This window comes from Henckelia pumila, chromosome 4 (assembly GCF_033568475.1).
Source record: "Henckelia pumila isolate YLH828 chromosome 4, ASM3356847v2, whole genome shotgun sequence".
NCBI classification, from domain to species: domain Eukaryota; kingdom Viridiplantae; phylum Streptophyta; class Magnoliopsida; order Lamiales; family Gesneriaceae; genus Henckelia; species Henckelia pumila.
Genome location: NC_133123.1, coordinates 38,796,551 through 38,809,668, shown reverse-complemented (window position 1 = coordinate 38,809,668; position 13,118 = coordinate 38,796,551). Strand labels below are relative to the sequence as shown.

Here is a 13,118-nt window from a genome sequence, read left to right as displayed (position 1 = left end):
TGCCCGCTAATTTACATTGTCTCGCTCGATCGGTTGAAGTTCACCGATCGAGAGAGAATGCTCTATGCAGAAAACTCAGAATCTGCTGTTGCTGTATTATGCAATATCTAATGTGCTTGAAACATTCTAAGCATCTCCAATTCATGCTAGAATGATCTAAATACAAGATACAAGGTAGAACATGCATACAAACTCATACCTTATCTTGCACAAGTTTCTACAATGTAAGACATCAAACTCAAAAGTTGCATACAAGTATTCAAATTGAATCAAAACTTCCAACAACTAACTTCATACAAGGTTTGACAGCTTATATACTAAAGTGACTCAACTAAATTTTACTTGTAGCAACAACATCAACATCTAGATTAGAGTCTAATCTCAAGCCTTTAATACAAACATCAAAACATGAAAGAATAAATGAAACCAATGAATTTAACATATCAACATTGGATTCTAATCTAACATGCTTGACATAACATAAACTTCTTCTAACACTCGAGTCTCCACTCTAATCTCTCAATCTCTCACTTCCATGTCAAGTCTGACTCGTATATTCTTCAACCTGATGCAATGCACACATACAAGCAAAACAACAGCCGGATAACTCCGGTGAGAATAAATCTCAGTATGAAAGACATCTATATAAATCAAGTAGATATAACTTAAACAAGTAAATCTACAAATACAATCATAAGTTCCTTATACCCTTATCTGTCGAATATCTTTCAAAGAAAATTCATTCAATAATTTAAAGACTCAAAGTCAAGTCGAGGGTTCAAGGATTCAAGTCTCACAGAATCAATATTTTCAAAAATCATTTCGTTGGGATCCCGGGAATATAATAAGGCCAAAAATCAAGCCTCCCACCTACGCTCCCGCTCGAGGTGGTCAATCTCGTATTCCCTGGATTGTGAACACTATACTGAGAACTGTGGCAAAAGAAATCAAGTCAGATATCTAGCCTCTCATATACAAGTTCACCACGTCCAATATTTTCTTTTCGATTCTGTTTTCAAGGTTTCGAAAGAATTATGGTTCAAGAGGTTTACTCTCAATTCTATAACCAATCTACCATAACTCAACAATTCAGAATAATCTAAACTCATCAATCTCAAATAAATATTCAATCATCAATATCAACAAGTAATCATGTTTAAATCAAACAACTCATATATCAACCAAATCAACTAAGTCAAGTAATTCATTTAGATCATATAAGATTAAGTAAAACAACTAATCATGCATGTATGTGATTTAATAAACTCGAAAACCACCACGTTCTCGATTTATTCTACCTGCCAAGGTTAATGTCGAATCATACCTTGATCTTGATCTTTACTTCTCTAAACTCTTGTAACTTCTAAACAACAACAACAAGCTTCTCAAAATTATGCTCACTTCACTTCTTGTTCATTCTTCTTTAGTTGTGTCCAACTTGAAGCTCATTTCAAATCAATTCCGGACTCGTCGACTCGACTTCGATACTTTCCAACTTAAATCTGAATTACATTGTTTAAAACTCAACATCAGCTTCAAAACATCATTACAATTCATCAAGCAGCAACTACAATTCTTGATCGATTGACCGGAATTTAAACCGACGGCGTAACGATTCAAATTCGATAAATCCAAAGGCTTACACATCATCTAAAAATTGATCTAAATCTAATATCAACCTCAATATATAAGCCATAATTCGAAAATAGCATCCCAATAATTTCAGAATTTCATATCAATTCAAAATCTTCTACCGACGGCACAACGGACCGGAATCGGAAATTCTAAAAGCATTAACATCATCTTCTCAATCATCTAAACACATATTCATATCAATTCCCATCAAACATACACGAATTCAGCAGCATAATATTTCCAAAAATTCAGAAAATATTCAAAAATTGATAAACATGCCCGAATGACGATCTTTTCACGATTCGACTTAGATATGCTATCGTCGTATGTACTAGAACACGTTTATACAATCAAATATTAATTCTAACAATTTCTTCAAAATTAAAACATCTCAGAATTTAGCCAAACTTACGTCAGAGTGTAGCACTCGAAGCCGTGATCGTGAATATACGATCAATTTGAAATTCTACCGGCCGGATCGAATTCTATGAATTTTGGAAGACAAGAATCGACCATGGGAGCTTCTTCTTCAATGTTTCTGTTTCCCTTTCGTTTATTCAGCTGAGTGGAATGAATTGGTTGTACCAATTCATATATGTATCACACGTGTGATCCCACTCACATGCCTAATTGCAATTTGGCCCTCAACTTTGGAAAAATTGCAAATCATTCCCCAGACAAGCGATTTAATTCAATTTCAATTATAAATAATTTAATAATATGAGAATTTCATTCCAAACTCCAAATATTCTCAAATTAAATGTTCTCGGATTAAAATTGCATTTTAGTCCTTGAACTTCTCAATATTTGCAAATTGATCCCTGCTCGAGTTTCTTCTTCAAATTAAATCCTCTTTAATTCCCAAAACTAGGAATTTCAATCTTAATCCTATAAATATTCAATTAGAATATTTATTCTTTTAATTTAAGAATCCCGGAATTTAATTCTCAAATATCCGTAAATTCTCAAATTAAATATTTTCGGCTCGAAAATTACATCTCTAATTTCCATAATTTCCAAATTGAATATTTTCCAAATACGAAATTTAAATATCTAATTCCGTAATTAATATTCATATTTTCAGGGCCTTACAATTCCTCCCTTATAAGGAATGATTTCGTCCTCGAAATCGCATTCAATCGTACTACTAAATCGCGTAAATTGTAAAACTGACTGAAGTAATTCTTACTTCAATTCTAAGAGCTTTTGATATCTGTTCTGATATCTTATCTTCTTCTTCTTTCTGACCAAAATCTGTATTGATTATTCATTAGATCATAATGAAATTTCTTTCTGAATCAGATATTACTCCGGAAAGAACATTTCTCACTGAACATGTTGTTCAAGCTTCAATCTCTTACTCTATCTAATCTGCTCTGTTCAAATTCGGTACGAATCAATCTTCATATTCTCTGTCTTTTATCAAAGCACATCTGATCTGATCACCGATACTTTTGCAATACCGCCTCATCACAAATAAACTTCTGCTTTTCTTCTCATTTTTTAATCAAAAACACGATTTCTATATCAATCGAGTAACTGTTACAGGAATTGCAATAAGCAAGTGGCAAAATCTATCAGTTAGTACCGAATCAGATACTATAGTTCTGAGCATTTTTTATTTTTTTTAAAATCTGGATAGTCACCTTAGACAATCCATCAATCAAAGGGTGGCATAAGGCAATCAAACACTCAGAAATTCTGAAAATCGATGTCACAATCTACCAACTAAATCTCAAATCTCTATCTCGACAATAAATTTCAACAATTTCCTGTAATTTCATAATATCACTAACTTCTTAACAGCTAGCAACTCATATCGATATTACAGCTAATACAGAATATTCTTGAATCTGACAAATCTTTTTCAATACAAATCGCAAACTCATGACGATTTAAGTAATTTCGAACTAAAATCTGTCAAAAAATTATTCTTGTTTCGACTTTAGAGTTGCTAAACTGATTCATAGATCACTCAGTCTCTTCTTTTCTGCTTCTAATACTGGAAACATAGGTATTGGAAACGCAATTCTTTCATATCGTCTTCCATTTTCTTTTACCAATACTGATTTCCAAGTAATTCATACAACATTTCCAAACAACTGAATGGATATATAATCTGTTGTAGTGTGCCTTTTCCAGAAGGTGATTTCTCATGTCTAGACTATCTGGCACAATCAAACGAATATTCATCTCAAAATCCATTATCTCTGAATTGCTATCTTGTCTAGAGACTCACATACAAATCAAAGTCTTTAATCAGTCGATCAAGCATTATTATCCAGTTCTGGAAAAATCATACAACCAATTCAAAACTCTTACTGATACTCTGAATCAAACTTTCTATCAGTTACGAGCCAACAACATCAAAATATACTGAATGTATATACCAAATGATCAATAACTCTTGAAATTCATAATCAAAGAAACTCACTCAAGTCAAGGTCATCCAAAGAGCAATATTCTGAATAACAAAATCTGCTAAGTGAAAACAACTCACTTGCATCTCGACTTTAAGCGAGTTAATAAAATAAGACTCTATCAAGAAATAAGAGCCAATCAAAATCAATCGAGGTCGAATACAAAACCTCATAATCGATATCAAGAAATTCAAGAGTCATGATCCTATGGTATAATAGATTCAGCAACATCAAAGAGAAGGCTCAACTGTAACTGATTTTTCATAATTATCTTATCAGATCTCTAAATTCTTCCCAAATAATCATGATTGATCCATAAACTTATTCAATACCCAAAATAAAGCGGAACCTGAATTTGGGAACTCGTACTATATTTCAAGTAACACAATCAACTTCAATTTAATCTTATTTCTTTCAAAATATAATTCAGCTTTTCAGACTCCATTTGCTGATAACATCTTTTATAGCCGTTCACCCAGGTTAGCACATAGCAACTACTTCAGATAAAGGTTCAACATACAGTTAATGTAACATAATAAATTATGCAACTATATCTGTATGCAATGCACCCAGATTCATAAATATGCAGGCAATTTCTTAAAGCTCAAATGTACCTGTAACATCATCATCTGGTGCATCTTGAACCGAGGTATCTGTAGATGCTTGTTGCCTACGAGTTGGATCTTCATTCAGGTTTCTCCTTGTTCCCCATGGATTAGGACACACTCTCGAAAAATGTCCCACTTGATAGCAACGATGACATTTTCCTAAAGTTCCTCGGCATTCATCGCTAGCATGTTTTCCTCCACAGTGAGTACAATATTCACCGGCATATTCTGCTTTCTGACCCAGACCAAGCTGCTTTGGTCTGCTAGAGCTGGAAGAGTCACTCCCAGACTTCTTGAACTGTTGCCTCAAATACTGTATCCGCTCTTCACTTCCACTAATACTACCTCCTGCCTCATATTTGCTCTGTGATGATAAATGTGACTGAGATTGCGGTTGTTCGAAATACTGAGGCACAATTGAACTTTCTTTCTGTCTCATAAAACCGGCTTCTGCTCTTTTAGCCCTGTCAATAGCATCAGCCAATCTATTCGGTCTCCCCGCATCTATCCAAGAATAAATTTCCGGATTCAGTCCATTGATAAACAAATTCGTTTGGACTTCTTCATCCTGATTCACTTGAGGAACAAATCGGAGCAAGTTGGAGAATTTAGCAACATACCCATCTATAGTCATATTTCCTTGTTGCAAGTTAACAAATTCTCCTGCTCTATCTTCTCTATAAGATTTCGGAAGAAATCATTGACAAAATTCAGTTTTAAATATCTGCCAAGAAATTACTATACCTCTGATTTCCAGACATTGCTTCGTCGCAAACCACCAGCTTCTTGCTGAATCTTGCAGTTGGTATACAACCAGCTTGATTCTTCGTTCATCAGAGTATTCTAAAGATTCAAACAATTGATCAAGCTCTTCTAACCAACCTTCACAAGCACTGGTATCTTCTGTACCTTTCAAAGTTGGCGGATTATACGTCTGAAATCGTTCATATAGCACCTCCATCCATGTGAGTGTAGCATCCATCGATTCTGATAGTTTACTACAATACTGATCTGTTCAATCGAAGGTACTGACTTCACTTACGAAGTACTGTTCGATTCAATCTGGGGTGCTTACATCACCCAAAGAACCTGATTTACTTTAAAATAAGATTCATAAGCAACACAGAGATTATACTATTCAAATAATTAAAATACATATAATCTCATACTTTGCCATATTACACATGCTTACAACTCTTCATGCTATTCAAAGAAACATGCTTACAAGGAATTAAAAAATTCATGTGAATTCACATAATCAGGTAAACACGTAAGCATATAAGCATATAATTCCTTCAATCAGTAAATCATGTTCACATACATTATATCAAAGTAAGTAAAGCATAAATCAAGAAATACTAAAAATGCATGCGACTCGATCTACCCCGCTCAACTTCTATCTTATTCCAAGAACTTACGCTCTGATACCACCTGTTGTGAGGACTAGGGAACTAATTTCTCAAATCATTACGATTAATGCAAGATCATATAATAACATTTAATCCAACATCATGAATTAAGAACAAGCAATCAAGGCTAAAATTTTTTTTTTTTTAAACAACAAGGCCTCGCTCGATCGGTTGAAATTAGCCGATCGAGCGAGCACAATTTCAGCAACTTTCTGCCCGCTGATTTACATTGTCTCGCTCGATCGGTTGAAGTTCACCGATCGAGCGAGAATGCTCTATGCAGAAAACTAAGAATCTGCTGCTGCAACAATAAACATGCTTTCAAGACAACAACGTAATCAATAACAATGAAATGAAATGCATGTCTTTAAACCGGGATATCAAATCTGATAAACGAGGGATTGCTGCTGTGCTTTTGTGATCCCAAGGATGAGATCACGTGACGACTCACCGACTCTCCCAATCGAGGTGGTGCCACGTATCCCACTCCTCTAGACTTTGAGAAACTATAATGAGTATGCTAGCACTAGACGAAATGACTACGACCTAGGCCACTCAATTATAGTTCCCAAACGTCTAAACAAAAAGGGCTATTCCGCCCGCTGAAATCAAAGTTGGCTCAAGATGAATGCATAACAGAATATAAAACATAGCCATATAATAAAAGCTCAAGCAAATCAACAAGACACAAGTTCCTCATGCTAGAACAAGTGTAGATGCAAGTATGTGTTTTTAAGGAAAACTTGAGAACCAACTGTCCCGAGTATGCTATCCCGCTATCGATGACTGCTTTTACCTTTCAAGGCAGTAGTTCCAACTTCTGGGAAGTTACAACAAAAGATTGTATCAAAGTCTAACCAATCTAAACAACAACAAGGCTCAAGGTAAATCTCTATACCGTTCTTCATCCAAATCTCTGAAACGAACAAATGTTGTTAACCCTGGGCTTGACAAATTCCAAACGAATCTGTTCAGATACAAATCAAAGATCAATAACCATGATCAACTTACAAGCCAAGTTCAACAACTCAAAAATGGTTCGAAATCCCAAAACTCAAACCGACGGCATAACGGCTAAAAACTGAACAAACCGGAAACGCAGACATCATTTCATTACCGATATCAACTCAATTCAATGCTAATACAACAACAACAAGGCAATCCCAACAAATCTCAAAACCCACATTTTCAAAAATGGTTTCCAAAAATCATAACAATTCCGAACGTCGCTCTATTTCAAAACCGACAGATAATAAACGATCAGAACTCCACCAAGAACAACATACTAGAATCTAAATCGATTCTAACAACCTCGGAAAAATAAAACATATCTGATCGGAGAAATACTTACGGTATAACAGAGCTCTCACTGCAGTGATCACTAATCTGCCTTCAGAAATAATTTTCAACATTCGGATCGAACTCGGATTGAAATCTCAAAACTTGAAAGAGGCGTTCCCAAGCTTTAATGGAGAGGGATCGAGTTGGAGAAGATGAGAGAGTGGTTAGACTAGTCAATGGAGTGTAGATAATATATTAAACTCAAAATTTGCACTTTAGTCCCTGAAATTTCCAAAATTTGCAAAAAAGACCCTGATCAAAATCAAGTCGTCTCTTGAACTCTGCAATCTCCGATTAACTCAAATAAACTCATTTAAGATAAAAACGGGGCGTTACAATTCTTCCCCACTAAGAAGAGATTTCGTCCTCGAAATCAACGAGAACCACAACTCATAAGATAGAATAAAGAACTAAAGACAGTAAGAAGAACTCACGTCATCCGAATAACTCCAAAAATTGCTGTCTTATGTCAGATTCTATCTCCCAAGTCGCTTCCTCGACTCCGTGACGGCTCCACTGCACTTTCACCAATGGAATCAACTTGGTTCTGAGTTGCTTTTCTTTTCGATCAAGGATCTGAATCAGTCGTTCAAAATAGCTCAGAGTCTCGTCTAACTCGGCTTCATCAGGCTGAAAGATATGAGAAGGATCTGGATGATACTTTCTCAGCATAGAGACGTGAAAAACGTCGTGAATACCAGATAAAGACGGAGGAAGTTCAAGTCTATAGGCAAGATCGCCTATCTTCTCGAATCTCATACGGACCGATGAATCTCGAAGATAACTTTCCTCTCTTCCCAAATCTAACAGTGCCTCTGAAAGGTGAAATCTTCAGAAAGACTCAGTCTCCCTGATCAAAACTCAGAGGTCTACGCCTGACATTCGCATACTTCGCTTGCCTATCTTGAGCTGACTTCATTCTGGTCTGAATGATCTTAACCTGCTCTGCCATATCTCGAAGCATATCCGGCCCCAAATCTGGTGACTCGGACAAATCATCCCAAAACAGCGGAGATCGGCATTTCTTACCGTACAATGCCTCAAAAGGCGCCATACCGATACTCGCTTGGAAGCTGTTGTTGTAAGAAAACTCGACAAGAGGCAAAGAATCCTACCAACTAGTGCCAAAGTCTAGCACTACCGCTCGCAGCATATCCTCTAACGTCTGAATAGTCCACTCTGACTGTCCATCTGTCTGCGGATGATAAGATGTACTCAGATGCAATCGAGTACCAAGTGCCTCTTGAAGACTGTGCCAGAAGTGCGAAGTGAATCTAGGGTCTCTATCTGAAACGATCGACTTCGGCACCCCATGCAATCTCACAACATTGCTAACATACAACTCAGCCATCTGATCATGACGATACGTCATCCTGTACGGAATAAAACAAGCAGACTTCGTCAATCGGTCGATCACTACCCAAATAGCATCGCATCCTCGAATGGATCGTGGTAGCTTCGTGACAAAATACATAGAAATGTGATCCCATTTCCATTCAGGAACAGATAGACTGTGCAACAGACCTCCTGGTCGCTTCCGCTCTGCTTTCACCTGCTGACAATTCAAACACTGAGATACAAACCTCGCTACGTCGCTCTTTATTCTCTTCCACCAAAACTGAATCTTCAGATCGTTGTGAAAGAGTGGGTGCCCGGTTAGCCAACTTGTGGCTAAGGGATTTTATGACTCTATGTAAAACAATCTTTTGTTTAATATAATTTACACTTTTATAATGGTATTGACTTTATCTTTCTTCATATTGTTATATTATGATATAATATTGTTGTTTTGATAAAGACCTTGAATATACTATAGTGTATGTACGATGTGGTAGCACATGGTAATGGCTATCATGAAACACATCTTATAGTCACTGTATATTCTAAACTGTTCCTAGTCAATTGAGCCGTCCGCAAAAAAAAGAGGGATAAGGATCGCTCGAGATTGAGACTAGCATTTGAGATGCCGAGTACCACGTTTCATTGGTATGAAACATAGAGATGTTCAAAGCATGCAAATGGATATTCATATGATGAATGATCGAACTACCCTATTCGGACTTTCCAAGTGGTTATCACTTATCGAGTGGATAAAGTCCGCGGTTTTGGTTGTACACCATTAGTCCTTATTACTTGAAACATCATTGAGACTCTATATGCTAGTACTGTACTTTGACTCGTTTACCGACTCTATTGGGGTCATCAGGTGTCGGGATTGGGTACAGTTACGACACATATAGGAGTCGATGCTTTGTTGTCAAGGATTCACCACATACTTGCGAGTGTGGATATCCTATGCGATCTGAGGAGATATTAGTGTGACGAATCTCTGGCCAGAGTACATGATGTGTTTTAGGTTAATGGGTTATCCTAGTAACACATGCGATGTCACTAATAGATCTCCAAGATGTTATGAATAGTTATCGAATCTCGAACGACTCTCGATATACCAATGGTTGTTGATTCGATCGGGTTATATGGATGAAGGGACCGTACTGTACGCTAACCAAAATATACTGGTTCTTGCAGGCACTATCAGTAATACCTAGGGAATCATGGGGCGATGTTGCTAGGCGCTCTTACCATGATTCGATGGGTAAGTCGGAAATTGTTGTTTCGAGTCACAAGGAGTTGTGAGCCCACGGCTAGCTGTATTCCTGAACCATTGAGGGTTACACAAATAATGGATTACTAAAACCCCGTAGAGATAGTTAAATTTAAAGAGTTAAATTTAATGAAAGAGAAGTTGGACTTCTTAACTAAAGGGAGTGAGATTTCCTAAAATGACATAAGGATGGGCATTTTTGGAAATCACTGAATTCGGATTCAGAAAAATTATCTTGACTCTAAAAGATGCAGAAATGGTTTCTGTGCACATTGGTGAAATCAGTTTATCAATCGGAGTCACGATGAATTTTATATTAATTTCTATAACAACGGGCTTGGCTTGTTGGGCTTAAGTTATGGATTGCGGGCTTTAAGGAGTTAGAGTCCTGATACAATTATAACTAGAAATTATCTATAAATAGAGGTGTTGGGTTCGAAAATCAAACACATTGTGTCTTATAATTTTCGAAATTACACTCTAAATATTTGAAGGGGATTTTTGAAATCCTCTGTCCCTTTCGGAGAAAATTCGGCTTGTGATTTTTATGAAAAATTACAATCTGAATTAACAGATCATATCTGTTTATTCTCTACGCAAACTTCTGATTGATTTCTAGTGCAGTCAATCAGAGGGTTTTGTTTTCTATTCGTGGACCTGATTGAAGAAACGTTCGTTCATCAGTTCCGGGGATATACAACAAGAGCAGATTAAATTCTGTTGGTGTCCATAATCTCGCTTCGAGATTTTAAGGTAAAATATTTAATTGTGATTATTTATTTTACTTACACAATTTAATCGTAAAAGTTTTAATACCCAGATATGGAATCGTTCCATATTAATAAAATAAATTTTTAAACTTCCGCTGCACCGGGTATCAATTCTAATTGATCTGAACACAGTTTTTCAACAGTGGTATCAGAGCCAGGTTGCTCAGATCAAACGATTAAATTAATCGATTGTACAAAATTTTTAAGCCTCGTTTTTGAAACAAAACAAATTTTTAAAAAAATCAAAATTTTGACGAGCAAAACACGGGCAGCGATCGGATCGCGGCCCAGCGCAGCGCTGGGCGCTGCGCAGGGCAGCGCACGGCGCTGCCCGGGATTGTCCCGGACAGCCCGGAAAATTAAAATTTTAATTTTTTAAAAATTTTGAATTTTTGAAATTCTTGTGTTTGATCCGATCGAAAATTGTTTTTGATTAGATCACGAGGCATCGGATCGAATTGTTCGAGTCCGAAATTTTTAAATTTGATTTTTGGATAAATTTGAATTTTTGGAAAATTTATAAATTTTATCCGTTAAATTAAATTTTATAAAATTAATTATTTTGGTACAATTGATGATAAGATATGATCTTATGGATGGATAAGATAAAATATGATTTTATCTTTTAAATTATGATGTCATTGCATGTTTATCCAATTATTTAATTATTGAATTAATTAATGGATAAAGAATGATCGATTGCCATGACCAATGTTTTAGGTGTATGTTAGGTGATTTACATTTGTCTTATTGTTGTTGGTGTTTATTAATGGGCTTGGTTTATAGCCTAATATGATTGTCATATGTAATAAAAGTGGGCCTGGTTTATGGCCCGTTCCCACTCCTAAAAATGTATCCCATATTTGTCATCGAAATTTATTGTAAATTTATTAGACTTAGTGGGAAACAAAGATTTGAAGAAATGGTGGGCCCAGCAGACAATGAAGACCGAAGAAATGTAAATTGGAACCACAATGTAATAGGATTGCATTGCATACTTGCATAACACCTAGGATTGGATTTAGACTCATGATTGGCAACCACGGATCGAATAGTTAATGGGATCGATCATCCTTTAATAATATATGATATTATTGATGTATGCATGTTTAGACTAAATTGTATGAATCCCGCAAGCATACATATATTTGCATGATGAGACAAATTTTCAAAAATAAAATCCCTCATTTTAAATATGATTTAAAATTGATATCAAGATAAACAAAAGGGAATTTTAAATATTGTTTAAATATTCCTACCTTCCATCAACGATCAATGTATGTGATACTATCCGCGGATACGGTCCGGCTCATATTATTGGGGGGGGGGGGGGGGGGGGGCCGTTCGTCGGAAAGCTGTACATTGGATCGACACATGTTGTAAGTTGGGTGGAACTCTCATGGGATTGGCTCATATTATTGGGGATCCACATGGCGACCGTCCATCACAACTTAATATTAATGGGTAATCTTGACATGTCACAATAAACGGCGTCATATTATTGGGCCCTTATTGGACATGAGGTAAAAACATGGAGGTTGCTTTGGAAGCAATTGGGCTCTACCTTTTGAAAATTATGGTTGGATGATATTATTCGGGACCATAGTTTGTCAATTGGACTCCATGTTCCCACTAAAGAAAATGTTTCTCGTTTTCACTAGAGGGTAGTGAAATCGTCAAAATAGTGGGAGTGTAATTCATAAAATGAAATTTGCCATATTTTATGTCTTAGTAAATTAATTAAACAAATCACTGATTATTGTCTGTTTCCTTTTCAGTATTTCATTACTATGAATTCGCGTAATCCACTACTCTCAATTCTCGATCAAAACAAGTTGACTGGCACTAACTATACGAAATGGTTCCGTAAGTTAAAAATCATTCTAAATTCGGAGAAGGCTTTCTACGTGTTAGAGAAGCGTCCTCCGAAGGAAGCCCCGGCTAACACTAGTCCGGAAGAGTTGAAAAAGCTTGACGATTGGTGGGACCATGATGTCAAGGCAAACAGTTATATGCTAGCATCAATGTCTGATGAACTTCAGAGGCGATTTGAGGATGCGGTGAATGCTGCTGACATTCACAGCGCACTCAAGGAACTTTTTGGAGCTCAGTCAAGGGCCGAGAAATTTGCGACTGTCAAAGAGCTCATGACATGTCGCATGCGAGATGGGACTTCGGTCCGTGAGCATGGGGTACACATGATTGGGCTCATTGAAAAGTTGGTAAAACTCGAACTGACATTAGAGCATGAACTCAATGTGGACTTGTTGCTTCTTTCACTTCCTTCATCGTTTGACGGCTTTGTGATGAACTTCAATATGAACAAGATA

At 36.4% G+C, this 13,118-nt stretch overlaps 1 long non-coding RNA gene across 1 annotated transcript; it reads right to left on the bottom strand.

Moving 5' to 3' along the window:
- Nucleotides 1-341: 341 nt before the first annotated feature.
- On the bottom strand, nucleotides 342-2,176 carry LOC140894685 (uncharacterized). Its single transcript, XR_012153900.1, has 3 exons — nucleotides 2,048-2,176; nucleotides 1,325-1,502; nucleotides 342-565 (listed from the first exon to the last, which is right to left on the bottom strand). It is a non-coding gene; the product is annotated as an uncharacterized lncRNA (long non-coding RNA).
- Between the last annotated feature and the right edge of the window lie 10,942 nt (nucleotides 2,177-13,118).